Source organism: Eucalyptus grandis, chromosome 9 (genome assembly GCF_016545825.1).
Source record: "Eucalyptus grandis isolate ANBG69807.140 chromosome 9, ASM1654582v1, whole genome shotgun sequence".
Classification (NCBI taxonomy): Eukaryota; Viridiplantae; Streptophyta; class Magnoliopsida; order Myrtales; family Myrtaceae; genus Eucalyptus; species Eucalyptus grandis.
This window is the reverse complement of record NC_052620.1, coordinates 11,298,809-11,315,493: the sequence shown is the minus strand read 5'-3', so window position 1 is coordinate 11,315,493 and position 16,685 is coordinate 11,298,809. Positions and strand designations below refer to the sequence as shown.

Genomic DNA, 16,685 nt, shown 5'->3' with positions numbered 1-16,685 from the left:
GGCAACTCACCACCGAACCATAAAGGATTGCTCCACCAGTGAATGATAAAGTACTGTTTGATTCACCACCAACGACGTTGAATAAACAATCGAATAATATTCACTCAAATAGATGAATGCTTATATATTCATCAACTCCGTGTTACATTTGAGAATTATCCTCTATTTATAGAGGAACTAATACATAGGGAATAGGCTAAGCATTAAAGATGTGGGAACTACCCAAACATTAAAGACATTGGAACTAGAAAATACTATAAGTCCTAAAAATTAGAAAATGCATTAAAACACATGGAAACTAGAACTTTGATTTTCAAAACCTATAACGCACACAAGACTTAAAAAACTACGATTTTAAATTCGTTCACCAGCCTTGACAAGAAAGTAATCATCTTGGAAGATCATCAAATATAAAAGGAAATTGCTCAAAATAGCCTCTCATTAATATGTTTTTGAGACGGCAACTATCCTGGTTAATCAGTAACTTGATACTTGATCCGTAAGGAAGAATCAACAACCCCTTAATCGATAGCTTGGCCTATAGCATTGATGACTTCACTCTTGACTCATTGAAGCAAGTTATGACCAAAATTTATCTTGATTTGATAGAACATCGATTGTGCTGGATTACTCGATGTAATAAGTTGGAACTTATGAATTGTTCCGTAGAAATGGATGCTACGAGAAATCTTTGCCAAAATGGTTGGTTTTTGGCCATATTTAAGATGAATGCATGACGCAGACATAGTAATTTTGGTTTCAGAGTAGAATTCGGGAATCTTTGTGGACCATGGCACATGGCACGAGAGAGAGAGAGAGAGAGAGAGAGAGAGAGAGGAGAGGAGGAAGAAGAAGACGAGTTATTAGCAGTTTCTGATGATGGACAAGTTTTGTTCTGACAATCTTTCACCATATTCTGTAATTGGCTCAATCATGGTCGCGTCCAATATAGTTTGTTCCAGACTTCAGGGACTCAAGTGATCATGACACCCAATCCACTGCGGGATGCCCTGGAGTTCCTCAATGCTAGCTTCTAGGTCGTTGGTAGTCTTAGCAGAGTCAAACTAAAATGGGTGACCTAGCCATTGAACAACGAGGGTTTCATCAGTTTGATGCGGGAAACTTTCAACATGTCTTATATAAAGAAGTCAGACAGACAATGAGCTGGCAGTCCTTTAGCAGATGAGTGGGGAACAGATGCCTGTCGAAAAAACCCAAGAAGATGCTAATGTTATTGAGTTGCTAGAGAGATAGTGCTTGTAGGACGAGTAGTGTCGTAGCTCATTCCTGAGCAATATCAGTTCCAGCTTAATTCCTGTCAACTTTCAGTTGATATCAAAGTTGCTGCTGCTGCAGGTGTCCTCATTACTGGTGCCGCATTAGAGCCCCCTGTTGAGATAAGATCTTTCATGGCCATCACTGTCATGATGACGCGAAGTTGATTCCTTGTGCCCCTCATTGACTTAAGAATGCTTGATGACTTCCCTTGTCATGACAAGAAGAAGGCACTAGATATCTATGAGATACTTTAGAGTAAGCTTAGTTGATAGATTGCAATTGAAGTTTTACTTACCATACATTAGAGAATGATCATCAACCAAATGGAGGCACTGCTTCAGCTGCCTGTAGATTTTGGGCACTAGCGTCATGAGTTATCTTCATATGAGATTGCATTCTGACCTAATGATAACTTTGAAATGTGTGCGCTTATATTGCGATACGTGCAGTTTTCCATTTTTATGTGACAAATATGTTGCAGAAGGTTGCCATTGATATTCTCTAGAAGTTGATTCACTAGTTAATTGCATCAGACTTCCTTTGTATCATAAATGAAAGTCACCATGTGGATTGAGTTTTTCGGTGAACATGATGAATGTGATTCTTCAATTTTTTACCCACGGACGTGCTTTCCATAACCTAGCATACTGTTCTCTTATGCCCTAGATAATATCAATGTAAACAAAAAGCATAAAAATGCTTAACAATGGGACATCATGTTAAAAATGAAATTTCTTATTTGCATTATTTTGATTGTCAAAAGTGTTAGGTGTCATATCCATAGCGAAAGTCAGTATGATTATATGGATCTCACGTCTTACTTTATTTTTCTGCAGTCGTCCAAACGGTATCATTAAATTATGTCTCGAGTCTGAACCATTTACGCAACACAACCCAATTGAATAAATATCCAAGTTTGACAGCACAATAAAATTGAAGAGTTGGACTCACCTTTGCCGAAGGTTGGAAGAATGAGAGGAAAGGAGTCCTCTGCCACTGCAAGACAAATTGGGTTCCTCATTGTGTGAATGGCCGCTAGTGGCTTCTTTCTTTGAAGAGCGTGGAGTGGGTTCCTTTAGCAAAGTGTAGCTGCACGAGAAGAAAGAGAGTCCAATGGTCACACCGTGATTTCCTAGGTAACCCCACACGAAGGACAAAAGGAAGAATCAGAGAGTGCGGCGCTCTTTGCTTGGCCGTGAACAGGAGCTATACACACTGTGGATTTGTGCTGTAAGTATTATATCCGTTTGAGTTGTTTATTTACAAACACTTTAGACTTGGGTTTAATCTAGATGTAGGGAACATTCAAGCGTGTAAACAATTATAAACTTAGATTTCCTAATTATTAGTGAATTATTTAATGTCGGCTCTCTCTGTGAATGTAGGTACCGACACTCAGTACCGAACCACATAAATCTTTGAGTCTTTTATTGTTTCTCGTTTATTTCTCTTATAATTTCGCATTAATTTCCTGATAGCTTATGCGATAATATGTTACAACAAGTATCATTGCAATGGATGTGGCATTTGTTGGTGTGGCCACCATCAGAAGTAAAACTCAACAATGTCAAAGCAATTATCCATGCGAATAATGAGAGTGTTAGTATTTGTAAGAAGATAAGAAACACTCATGAACACTTGACACAAGGTGATTGGTCAAAGCAATTATGCATGCGATTAATGAAAAGTTCTTTGCTGCCTCAGTGCACAACATTCACTCTTGAGTGGGTTCAATAATTAGGGTGTGTAGAGATGCTCACGAGCTCTCGTGGACGGCTTCAACAAGAAAATCCATGTTCCGACAGCCCTTGTACCTGAAACCCTAGCAGTGAGAGAAGGCTTGGCCCTCCCATTGAAGATAGGGTGGAACTGATCTGTGGAGGAAAAATAGCAATCTGCAGTAGGGGTGAGCATGGTTCTCGGGTAGAACTAGGAATCGGAGAACTGAACTGGAGGGTCCAGTTCGGTTCCCGGTTCTAAAGAGACCAGTTCCGATTCCGGTTCCCTTTTTTTGGGAACCGGAACCGAACCCGTCAAAAATTTTTTTAAAAAAAACCCTAGCCCCTCACTTCCCAACGTGATTTCCCCCTTTCGCCGTTTTTCCCTTCCCTTTTCTTTTCTCTCTCTCTCTCTCTTTCTTTTCTCTTTTTTCCTCCTCATGTCACTTCCTCCCCCCCCAACCTTTTTCTTTTCTTCTCTCTCTCACTCCTCTTTCCCCCACTTTCTACCGAACCCCCTTCTTCTTCTCCTCTTCTTCTTCTTCTTCTTCCTTCCTCTTGTTGGCTTCGCTTCACCCACCACCACATCGCCGCCCCATGCCCTACTCACCACCACCTCTTGGCCACCGAACCACCACCACCCACCGCTCGTCCGACGAGCCATCTCGCCGTTGAGCCCGACGAGCCGTCGTGCCGTCGCGCGCCCTTGATGCTTCTCGGCCCCTCGACGCCTGCTTGGCCCCCTCGACACCCGCTTGGCCCCCTCAACACCCATGACGCCGCTCGACGCCTCTCGACCCCTCGACGCCCCCTCAACGCCGCTCGGCCCCTTGACGCCGCACGGCCCCCTCGATGCTCGCTTGACCCCCTCGACACCGCCCGATATCCCTTGATACCACTCGCTGCCCTCAACATCGAAGAAACTCGCCTCCTCGAGCTTCAATCGCAGTCTAATCTCTTGTTGTTTCGCTCTTAACTCATAGATCTAATCTAACATTTTAGCCGTTTATTTGGTCGATTTCGAGATGTGAGTGTCATGCTTGTGTGCCCTAATCCAAGTACATACATAGTGAGGGAAGGGAATTTGTGGGGTTGTGTCACGTAGGTTCTTCCGCATCCCAAAATAAGACCAAGATGGCTGTTCTGGGATCTTCATCTTGCTGTTTAGTGGCTATTGTTGGGGCTGTTCTTGTTCTGGTTTTAAATGGGGCTAATTTGTGCAATGGAGGGAAGACCAGCACTTTTGTCCGTAAAGTAGAGAAAACTGTGGACATGCCTCTAAATAGCGATGTTTTCCGAGTGCCTCCTGGCCATAATGCCCCTCAACAGGTCTCAACTAAGCTTGTCTTCTTGCTTTTTCTTTCAGTATAGCACAAGCTTTTCCTTATGTTCATTTGTGACTTGTGAAATGGTTGACATCTATGTGTAGACACACTAGGATGAGCTAGAGTCGCATTAATTCGGTTTCGGATTCGATGTGAATTAATGTTAAAGGTCACTGTTGTTAATTTTGTTCTATTCGTTGTGGTTTTTGATTTGGTTTTGATTTTGGCATGAGTCTTTAGGTACATATTACCCAATGAGATCGTGTGGGAAAAGGAGTGATTGTGTCATGGGTGACTCCGATGAACTTGGGTCCAAGCAAGTGCGTTCTCGAGTGAAAAACAGCACAAGAAAAAGTCAAAGGGCAAAGTTAATCATTATAAGTTCTACAATTATACTTGTGGCTACATCCACCATTGCACCCTCAAAAACTTGATGGTAAATTTCTAAATTCCTCCAGAAATATTAATTTTTTGGTGCCTGGTCTGCAAAATTTGGTAAATGTCACGCCCCGATCCTCGGGCACGCACACATCCTTCTACCTTGGTCGATTTTATAATGCGATATCCTGCGACAATGTATCGCCGACCCTTTCTTTTATTAAGCACATGCTGAAGCGATTAAAATCCCTAGACAATAAAATGATAGGATAGAAAAGCGGGGTCATATTTTTCATATTGAAATTTATAACCAAACTTTTATACAAAACACAAACCACTTCAAAACTATTCACATCAAAATGGAGGTCTCAAAAGAAGACAGAGACTTAGACGAACTGGGCCGTACTCAAGGTCCCTCTCAGGATTGCTTTCTTCCTCCAAAAAATCTTTCTCCTTAAGATTCGCCTCCGAGTCCTCCTTCTCGGATTCCTCCTTCTCAGCTCTTCAGCGAGGTCCCGAAATGGTTTTCCCAAACCGGGATGAGACTACGTCTCGCCAGAGTTCTACCCCACTAAGCCCGATTAGTAAACCAATATACTAAAGGCTGCCTAAACACGTACGGGGCGAGGGACTTACCTTGGCCTCGATCCCACCTGCAAGTCAATACATTTCATAATAGGTACCCAAGCAATCATATCACCGATTGAAGCATCGATCAAATCGACCTAGTCGATTATATGACCACTCACGGTCATTTCCATTCAGTCAATCAATTCACAACATCAATCAAAGCATCGACCTAGTCGATTAGATGTCAAACAAATCACTCTCCACGGAGGAGTATCTAAAAGCGAGGCCACGTGCATTCTCTAGGACGACATTCCAAGTCTCCGAGTCCACGTGCCTCGAACCTCGCCCACGTGCATTCTCTCGCGCGACCTTTCGCGAAAGTGATACATCAAGTCACCGAGCCCACGTGCCCTTTTAGATGCCCTGGGCCCACGTGCATTCTCTTAGGTGCTATCTCACCAAAGTGATGCATCAATTCACCGAGCCCACGTGCCCTTTTTACGATGCCCGGCCCACGTGCATTCTCTTAGGTGCTATCTCACCAAAGTGATGCATCAATTCACCGAGCCCACGTGCCCTTTTAGATGCTTGGGCCCAAGTGCATTCTCTTAGGTGCTATCTCACCAAAGTGATGCATCAATTCACCGAGCCAAACTCTGTCACCGAGCCACGTGCATTCTCCAGGACGACATACCGAGTCTCCGAGCCACGTGCATTCTCTCAGGCGACCTTTTCGCCAAGGTGACATATTCAACCACTGAACTCACGTGCATTTTCTAGGTGACATTCCAATTCACCGAGTCCACGTGTCCTCTTTCAAGTGGTTACCAATCTTCTTTCAATACCGACAACCAATGCCCAACAATTTCTCAATCAAATAATTAAATCAACTCAACAAAGCATTATAAATGCTGAATAAACATACTTGGCCATTCACCAATCAATACTCAATCAAATAATTAAATTAACTCAGCAAAGCATTATAAATGCTGAATAAACATACTTGGCCATTCACCAATCGATAATTCAATCTCAATCGATTCCAATCAATTTATGGTAAATCCCTAAAATATCACAATTTATTCAATTCCATACAACGTGGAGCTCAAATAAATAAACGGACTGTGCCACGACGATCAGCACGAGATTTCGGTCGTCGGCCATCAACATCTTAATTTCTGAAAAATAATTAATTAAATAATAAATTTCGAAAATTAAATAATTAATATTAAAAATTCAATTTAGCTCAAAATAAAGCCTGATTAAATAAACGGACTTCACCACGGTCATCAGCACAATATTCCGGTTCCAATATTCAGTTGAATTTTCGGAAAATAAATAATTATTTAATTTAATTCCGAAAATTAATATTTAAATACTAAAAAAATCCACTTAGGCCCGAAAAGCCTAATTGGAGCCCACTAAGGGTCGGGAAAAATCCCGAGGCACTTCCAATAATTAGTAGACCACGTCTACTTGCTAATTGCTCAATCAATTTATCTAAATCGCATCACAATTGACTAATAATTGCTAATTTATTCTAATCTAACAACCTAAACATAATTAATTAAATCTAAACCAACCTTAAGCATAATTAGCCAACTAATCCAAGATTAGTGAGATTACTCACCAAATCGCCCGCAAATCGGATCAATCCGACGGCGGCGACGTGAGGAACGATTGTTCCCAAAGCACGGCTCAGGTTCGGGGCCGGGAAACGGCCCAAATCGGCCTTGAACAGTGCTGGAAACCCATTTTTCCAGCCACTGTTCTTGGCTGGACGAAGCTCGTCCGGCGGCTAGGGCGGCAAGGGGAGGCCGGCGGAGGGCGAGGGGGACGCCGGGGGAAGTCCGGCGGGGCTAGGCGGTGGCCGGAGGTGGCTGGTCGGAGCAGAACCGAGCTGGACAGCAGCTGAAATCGCACGGGGAGGACTGGGCGCGAGGGGATGGACGCGGGGCGAAGCGCGGACGGCGGGGCGACGGCCTGGCGGCGAGCTGCGGCGGTGCGTGGGCGGCGACGGCGGCTGGCTGCTGTCTCGGCGAGCTACTGTCTTCACCTCAGCTTCTCCTTCAGTTCGCTGGTTCCACGAAGAAGAAAAGGAGAAGAAGAAAGAGGGAGGTGGGTTCGGTCACGTGGGGTGGGGAGAAGAGAGAGAAGAGAGAGAGAAGGAAGAGATAAGGGGGTTTGACTGGTCAAAAAAAGAAAAAGAAGAGAGAGTAGGCGTGGGGAAGGGGTGTCCGCACGAAGGGGAGGGGAGAGGAGAGAGAAGAGAGAGAGAGGAAAGAGAGAAGAGGGAGAGAGAAAAAGAATTAAAATAATAACATTATCTTATTTTCTTTTCTCTTTCCCTTTCCCTTTTCATTTTCTTTGGTCTTCGATTTTTCCTCCGATAATTTCTTTTCAAATTTCTGGACTCTAAGAATAAATCGATGACGATGACGGCACGGTCCCTAAAATGAATCATGACACGTCCGAATATTCGATTCCCAAAACCAAATTAAATTTCATGATTAAAATCGACCTGACGCGATTTTACCCAATCCAACCAATTAGGTAGCTTTTAGGGATTTTAACCCTATTATATCCCTTAACGGTTTCACCCAATTGGTTAGCTAACCTCAAAGTGATCAGCCGTAAAAATGGACCATGTGGCACGTCGACGAAATGCACATTTCATTTTATCGAAATAGGATCGAATTTCGGATGTCACAAGAATGTAGTTGATGTTTATTCCGTTTACTTGCAAGTACAACACTAAATACTATTATGAGGTTGGAATTGGACACACGGTTCAACAGTTATGGTTCATTACTCTTCTAGAGGTTGGCCCTAATGTTCCATATACTTTCGGTCTCATAGGTAAAGTAAATCATATTGTCATGCATAGATAGTCAATGACTCAAAGTAGCTTCAAAAGCTCATTCCTGTGTATGTACTATGAGTCTTTGCAGAATCATTTAGTTTTGATAATCATTTTCATTAGTAAGTCGCAGTAAATTTAGTTCTGCCGATAATTTACATGCATCCACGGTTCTACTTCTTTCTGTGCTCAGCATGCCAATGACCATTGCAGGGGATCTTGGTCAGACTTTTCGCCCATTATGAGCATAATCCGCAGAAAGGACAGACTCTATTGTATGTTGGAGACTTGTCATACGCGGATGATTATCCCGACCACGACAATGTGAGGTGGGATACATGGGGAAGGTTTGTCGAAAGAAGTGTAGGTTGTCTCATATTCACTGCATTGTTGACAGTTACCTTCTGATAATAATTTGCAGAAGGTGGGAGACAACCATTGGACTAGGCATCACGGGTGAAGATTTCTCTAGGAGTGGTTAAAGGCATTGCTCACATCCATTTGGCGAGAGGCGAAAGGTTTATGGCAACAAACCTTGAAGGTTGCGTCTCAGAGTTTGGCCTGACTCCTCTAATCTACACTCCTACAGTGCCTCCTAGAACTAGAAGTGCAAGTTATTGGGCTCCCGAAGTCATGAAAACTCGGAAACCCACACAAAAATTAGACATTTACAGTTTTGGAGTACTGCTCCTTGAAGGATTGTCAAGGTGTCAGACCCGTTATGGTGAGTTCAAGCTATTTTTCTGTGTTAATCATGATTTGAAGGATAAGCTCAAAAAAAGAGTGAGGATTAAGAGGTATAAGATTGTTTATTATTGCTGCGTTCATTTTCATTTTTTTAAATTGAAAATGAAAAAAAAGAACCTGTTGGAATTGAACCGATCCCTAACCTATGACAGGGTAGGTTCCTGTGTTCCAAAAAAATGAGGAACCCGTACTGAGGTAGTTTACGGTGTTCCAGTGCGAAACCGAACGGGAATCGGGAACCGCTCACCCCTAATCTGCAATTGAGGATGGAAAGTGATTGCTTATCTACAACTTTCCTTATCTCGGGCCAAGTCGAAAGCCCATGGGTAGTCCAGTCCATTGTTGAGGACTGTCAGCATCTTATGGATTTGACCATATCCTATTTATTGTTTGATAATCGCAATAATAAAATCGGATATATTCATACAATATCGTATACATTATTTGGTATAAACAATATATCATGTAAACGAACCTAAAAGTTCATAAATAGAGATGGAAAAAATCTCTCGCGACTACCTATTTTATTTTTATTTGCCTTTTATTTTATTTTTCTTCTTTTTATAAATTATTTCTTTTTTTCCCCTTCCATTATTCTCTAATAAAATTTTATTAAATAGCAAACTGTACTAACATACCTAAAATATGTAATAAATATAAATATATTTATATTATATATATTGAATTTGTATTATAAGATAGAATTGGATTGAAATATATAAGTAAAAATAAGATTAAATTAAAAAAATATTATGAAATACATGAATGAATATTCATTATATTCATCATATCTAATATACCTATTATAGTACATTTGTATCCTCATTTTAAGTACATCTTCCTATCCGATATATGTATTATTCAATATATTGATATTAATGATAAGTGCATCATTGTTTTTTCTTGTGAATAGAAACTTAGTTTTTGTCATAGTAGTGATAGAGTGAAGAAGAGGAAAATGAAATAGTGAAAATAAAATTTCTTCTTTGGCTTTTTCTACGATCTCTGGTGTTTGGCTTTTTCTACTATTTTTTGTGTTTATTTGCTTTCTCTACTTAATATTTCTCCATTATCTCTATTATATATTTGTAACGCAATATTTTACAACACGTTATTAGCACGAAGATCTACCAACTGAGTAAATAATCTTTGCAAGGTAAGTGTTCTCTTTGTTTTTATTAATCAACTTATTCTTCATCTTCTCCTATCAATTCTTCATTGTTTTTTCTTGGCCTGAAACCAATTTCACATCTAAAAGTATCATTCTGCTCCTGAAGTGGCAATGGATATTTGGAAATCTTTTTAATTAATTTAAGGATTCATTTTTGCAAGAATTATGACAAATATTGTAAAAACCAAATTCCACATCCTATAAGTGAGTGGAAATAATTATCTATTTTAGTGTCTTGACATGGAAATGCACCTCCAAGGGTAAGGTCTCGCTAATGTAATTATAGAAGACAGAACCTCAAATGTAAAAGATAAAGCAAATGCATTTATTTTTATTTGTCGTCATTTTCATGAGAGCTTGCAAACTCAATATTTATACATTCGAGACTCTCAAACCTTGTGGAAGAGGTTGAAAAATAGGTGTGATCATACCAAGACTATTATCCTCCCTTAAGCATAATATGACTGACAAAATCTCGGACTACAAGATTTTTAAATTAGTGTCTGACTATAACTCCACTTTATTTGATATTGTTTTTCGGCTTGAGTTATGCGGTATCAAGCTCACTGATGTGGAACTATTAGAGAAAACTTTCTCCACCTTCAAATATTGTATTGCAACAGTAATACCAACAGCGTCAATTTGTCACATACTCTAAATTAATTTTTATGCTCCTCACTATTGAGCAAACTGAAGAATTGCTGCTCAAAAATCATGATCTTAGATCTATCAGCTCAAAAGCATTGCCTAAAGAACAAGCTAATTCTGAGAAAAATACTTGCCGTCTTAAGGGCTATAAGCGCAGGCAAGAACGTAATCTTAGAAGTGATGGCAGAAAATTTAACTACCCTAAGAAATCTAACTTTGGCCTGAATCATGATAAAGAAAAGAAGCCAAAGAATGTGACCGATGAAAGAATTTGCCATGGTCACGTACTTGTTGTACACTAAAGTACTTTGTTGATCTATTCCAGCTATCTTTAAAAAATACGGGCAAGCGTGGTGAATCCCACACCATTGAAATTAATCCTACTGCCATAACCACTGTTGAGGCCAACAATATCCATGTTGGTGGGACTCCTCTTGCTCTTGAAGTAGCAAATCTCTGATTTCTTTGAGAACCTCTAATTATTTTGATGAGGCATCAAACTGGTGGATGACAACTTAAGCTTCGAATTTTATGATTCTAATAATTTCTTTTTTGGTTGCTTTTCTTTAAATGCATTACATTTTTATTGTTCTTTAATATGGTTATGTAATGAAATGTTTATGAACCTTATATAATATTTATTATTTTGAAATTTTATTTGACTTTATAATTAAAATGCAAATTTTATGATACTTGACACCTGAAGTTGTCAACATAAATGCAAATAGAAAATACCAAGAAAATGGAAGATGTTTGTTTACTTGATAATACATCAACACATACCATATTTCGTAGTAAGATACTTTTTCTCAAGTATGATATTGTGTAAGGCATATATCCATATAATATCATGTCATGTTCTGATTATTGATGGTTTCGGGAATGCCACAATTGTTTTGCCAAATAGCACCATCATGCATATTGATGATGTGTTTCTACACAGTAGATCAAAAGGGAATCTACTTAGCTTCAAAGATGTATGCCGTAATAAGTACCATATCGAGACTATTTATAAGTAAGATAAGGAATATATTAGCATTTTCTTTTATAAATATGGGCCTGAAGACCATCCATGAGAAGCTAGAAACTTCTTCTATGAGTTTGTATTGTGTCATGATTAAGACCGTTGAAACCTACGTTACCATATCCAAGAGATTGGTAAACCCTAATAAGTTTGGACTGTGGCATGATCGCCTTGGTCACCTTGACACTTCGATGATACATAGAATAATTCAGAATACAAAATGGCACCCTTTAAAGGATACAAATGTATTGTTGTCCAAAAATTATAATTGTGAAGCTTATTCACAAGGAAAACTCATTACCAAACCTTCAATAACAAAGGTAATCTTGAATCCCCTTTTATTCTTGCAAAGAATTCAAGTTGATATTTGTGGACCAATACAACCACCAAGTGGACCGTTTCGATATTTTATGGTACTAGTGGACGCATCCTTTAGATAGTCCCATGTTTGCCTATTATCTATGCACAATGTCACCTTTGCATGTTTACTTGCACAGATTATAAAGCTTTGGGCACAATTTCCTGATTATCCAATTAAAAGTATAAGGATGGATAATGTTGGTGAATTTACATAAGAAGTTTTGATACCTATTGTGTTTCATTGGGAATCGAGGTTGAGCATTTGATCGCATATGTTCATACTCAAAATGGATTAGTAGAATCCTTAATTAAACATATCTACATCATTGTCCACACTCTATTATTAAGAACGAATCTCAACGATACATTATGGAATCATGCAGTTTTGCATGTGGCAGCCCTAATAAAATTGCGTCCCACTGCTAGTCTTTTACAATCTCCCATTCAAATGGTTCTTGGTTATGAACCTAATAATTAGTCCAGTACAGGTGCCTGTAGCATTGCCAAAAAGAACAAAAATGGATCCCCAACGCCGTTTGGACATTTATGTATTCACCGTCTATATTAGGTTCTTGAAACCAACTACTAATGATCTTTTTACTGTCAAATTTGTAAATTGTCATTTCGATAAAATTATGTTTCCATCAATTGGGACACCTACAACTTTCATGATTGTAAAGCAGAAACCAGTTAAGGTTTTCTCTTTGAATAGGAAAATTTTATCTTAATTAGACCTAATAACTCCTGAGTGCAAAAACAAGGTGCAATGCATAATCCATTTATAGGCTATGACCAATAGATTTCCTGATGCATTTAATGATGCTACCAAGGTAACAAAGTCTCATGTTCCAGCTACAAATGCTCCAACTAGGATAGTTGTTCCTGAAGAACAAGCTAAAATAGACCAAAATTCCCCACACTTGAAGTTTAGTAGACCAATAGGATCAAAAGACACTGTTTCTCAAAAACAAATGGGAAAGAATCAGGAATCTGCTCCAAAAAGTGTTGTGCTTGCTCCCAAAGAACTTATTTCCCTTGAAGAGACGCAAACTCACAAAAAGAACACCAACCCTGGGCTAAGAATTCATTACATATTGTAATGAGATTTAGGATCGAAATGAAATTATCATTGATGATGCTTTTACATTCTCAATTGCTCTTAAAATTATGGATGATGATTGTGAACCATAATCTATTATTGAATACCGTCAAAGGCAAGATTGGTCTAAGTGGGATGAAGAAATTAAGGCTAAATTAGCTTCCCTAACTAAACAAGAGGTTTTTGGACTCATAACTTGAATCCCCAATAATGTAAACCTCGTTGAATAAAAATAGGTATTTGTCCAGAAACAAAATGAGAAAAACGAGGTTGTCAGGTATAAAGCTTGACTCGTTGTCCAAGATTGATTATGATAAGATATATTCACCTATGATTGATATGATTACATTTCATTTTCTCATTAGTTTTGTACTATCTGAAAGATTGGAAATGCGTCTTATGGATGTTGTGACGATATATCCATATGGCTCATTAGACTCTGATATTTATATGAAAATTCTTGAGGGATTCAAAATGCCTAATGCATGCACTCCCCACACTTATTCTCAATAAAATTGCAAAGATCTTTGTATGGGTTAAAACAATTCGATCGCATGTGGTATCAACGCCTAAGTGAATACCTAATTAAAGAAAGGTACAAGAATGATCCTATCTATCAATGTGTATTTATTAAGAAATTGGAAACTGAATTTGTTATTGTAACAGTTTATGTTGATGATATAAATTTAATTGGAACATAAGAGTTAGCTAAAACTGCTGAGTATTTGAAAAAGAAGTTTGAAGTTAAAGATTTGGGTAAAACCAAACTTTGTCTTGGTCTAAAGCTTGAGCATAAAGTAAATGGAATAATCGTCCATCAATCAGTATACATTGAAAGATTACTTAAATGCTTTAACATGGACAACCCTTATGGTTGTAAGTTCTCTAGATCCCAAAAAAAGATCTATTTCGTCCTAGAAAATCTGATGAAAAAATACTTAGTCCTAAAGTACCATATCTCAATGCAATTGGGGCTTTGATGTACTTGGCACAATGCATGAGATCAAATATCGCTTTTGCGGTAAATTTATTAACATGTTTTAGTTCTGAGCCAACTCGAAGACACTAAAATAAAGTTAAACATATTTTTCGTTATCTGCGATGAATCATAAATTTGGAATTATATTATTCCAAGGATTCCACTACCTCTAGTTTAGTTAGATATGTTGATGCTGAATATAGATCTAGTCCACATAACACTTGCTCTCAAATCAATTATTTATTTTGTTATAACAACACGTTATATTTTGACGTTCTACGGAGTAATTGCTAGTAGCTACATCTGATATTGCTAGTATGAGTACCTAGAGGGGGGTGAATAGGTGTCTAAACAATTTATCGATATACGGAAGCGATTCTTAACCTATGATAGAAAGTAAATTCTCTCTTAATTAACAAAATGAAATACGATTGAGGTAGAGAGAGTGAGGAAGAGAAAATTGAACACAGGATTTATAGTGGTTCGGCTTATTCCAAGCCTACGTCCACTCTTCCGCACCGACAGCCCCACCGGCTGGATTTCACTATGATCAAAAGAGAAGTTACAGCACAGCTTTGCCTTGATTCCACAAAGTGTAGATGTTTTACCACACCTCCTCAAGGTCTCTCACAAATATAGACTCTTTTGTATACAAGTATTCGCTCAAAGGATTTATCTAAACAAATAGGAGCTTCGTACTTTGGAATTCTTCTATCTCGCACACCTCGAACAACTAAGAACGTCTTCCTTATATACTCCTTTATGCCATCATACCCGTTGGCACTTACCAAAGGAATTCCTCCAATCTACCCGTTGGACGGAATCAATTAGGAAGATTGTTCGAGCTATTAAAGGAACGTGTTGATAGCCCATCAATCATGTTCGCCCATACAATCAGATCTCGGTTTCCATAAGTAGAACCTTCCAATAATATTTAGACAATCATCGAATCTTCAGTCATTGAATCAATCTTGATCAATCAAAGGATTCTAATACGTCTTCTCCAGCCACGAAATCTTCTCCAGATGATAAGGTTAAATCCCCGAACAAAACATCCAGCTTCGGGATAACCTTTCTTCAACGGATTAGAGACTCACAATGAGGATAGACTTTGAGTCTTGAGTCTCGGCTGTCCGGAAGTCTTCGACTTTAACTACCGTAGTCCGCAGACCTTCGACTAGACTCGATGGAAATGTTTTGTCAACTTCAAAACACTTTATGAAGATTTCTCCAACAATCTCCCCATTTTTGATGGTGACAAAACCTTCCTGCAGATTTGGATAATTTTGACCTGCAAAACATTTCTCAAACACATATGCATATCTTATAGAGATGAATGGCTAAAAGATTAACACTAGAATCTGCAACCACATAAAATAGGTTAGTCTAGAATATAATAAAACCATCCATAAGATATCAATACTTGTTAATAGAAGCAGTCAAGTCCAAGTCTAGTTCAGTTCTCATCCAGACACAAAACAAAGTCAAAGTCTGTCAAAAACAGTTAAACAACAACACAATCCAACAAACATTAAAAATGATAAAGTTTTTGATCAAATCATGCATCTCTCCCCTTTTTGTCATCATTAAAAAGGATGAGATGAAGTTTTGGGAATGCGGACAAGCTGGAAATCTTCCATAGATCGAACAATGCCTTCCAAATTTTTAAAGTCTTCCTTCAACCGTACAACCTCCTCACTCTTGGCATTGGCCTGATTCCCGAATAGAGAGGGCTTGCATCTTTTCATTCAATGAACAGAAGAAGCTTGACTTTCATTCTTCAAACTTTGAACTTCGCATCCCAAGGCATAAATCTGACCTTTCATCTCCAAGAGAATATCCATGATTCTCGCGAAAATCTGCTCCATTGTCGGGCCCGAGTACTTGCTTCGGCTCGATCTGCAGAAGATGGTAGATCTGCATAATCTTGCAGATTTGGCGATGACACTTCATGACCTTCCTCTGGAAATTGAGATGCATAAACATCTTCTGGGTCTGCAGGCGAGCGACTGACTCCTTCACTTGCATCAGGATATGAAGACGTCACTCCTTTCTCCTGATCTCCCCCTCGTTTCCATGCCTACAGGTGGAGAAGAGATTTCCTCGTTTCTCCTTCTTCTCTTCTTTCTTCTTCAGGTCTTTCTTCCTCTCGCTTCTTGCTCGCTTCTCTTTCTTCTTCTTCCTTCTCCTCTCGCTTCTTTCGTCTTTTGTTCCGATTCTTTCTGGAACAGACGACCTAAATTCTTCAAAGCCATTGCAGAGATGGTGATGTCTTCGTCATCATCTTCATCCTCAACGAGGAGAGCTCTTCTTCTCTTTGATGAAGCAGCCATGGGCTCCTTCCTTTTCTCTTAGCAGCAGAAGAGAATTGATGAGATTTGGTAGAGTCTTCTCCTTGAATTTCTCCAATTCCTTGCTCGGTTCCTTCGACGCATTTTAGTCACCATTTTCAGTCCTACCACCATATGATCGCATGATCGAACACAAAAGATTTGCGGAGGCTGAATATTCGATGTCTAAATAACTTC

At 39.1% G+C, this 16,685-nt stretch overlaps 1 protein-coding gene and 1 long non-coding RNA gene across 3 annotated transcripts in view; one reads left to right on the top strand and one right to left on the bottom strand.

Moving 5' to 3' along the window:
* The window catches only part of LOC120288389 (probable LRR receptor-like serine/threonine-protein kinase At3g47570), a 90,533-nt gene that overhangs the window by 45,851 nt on the left and 27,997 nt on the right, over positions 1-16,685 (top strand). The window lies entirely within an intron of this gene.
* On the bottom strand, positions 914-6,939 carry LOC120288207. 2 transcript variants are annotated; one of them, XR_005546523.1, is made up of 4 exons: positions 6,900-6,939; positions 2,230-2,367; positions 1,574-1,623; positions 914-1,480 (listed from the first exon to the last, which is right to left on the bottom strand). It is a non-coding gene; the product is annotated as an uncharacterized LOC120288207 (long non-coding RNA). The 2 variants fall into 2 exon arrangements; XR_005546522.1 differs by having other exon boundaries at positions 914-1,623.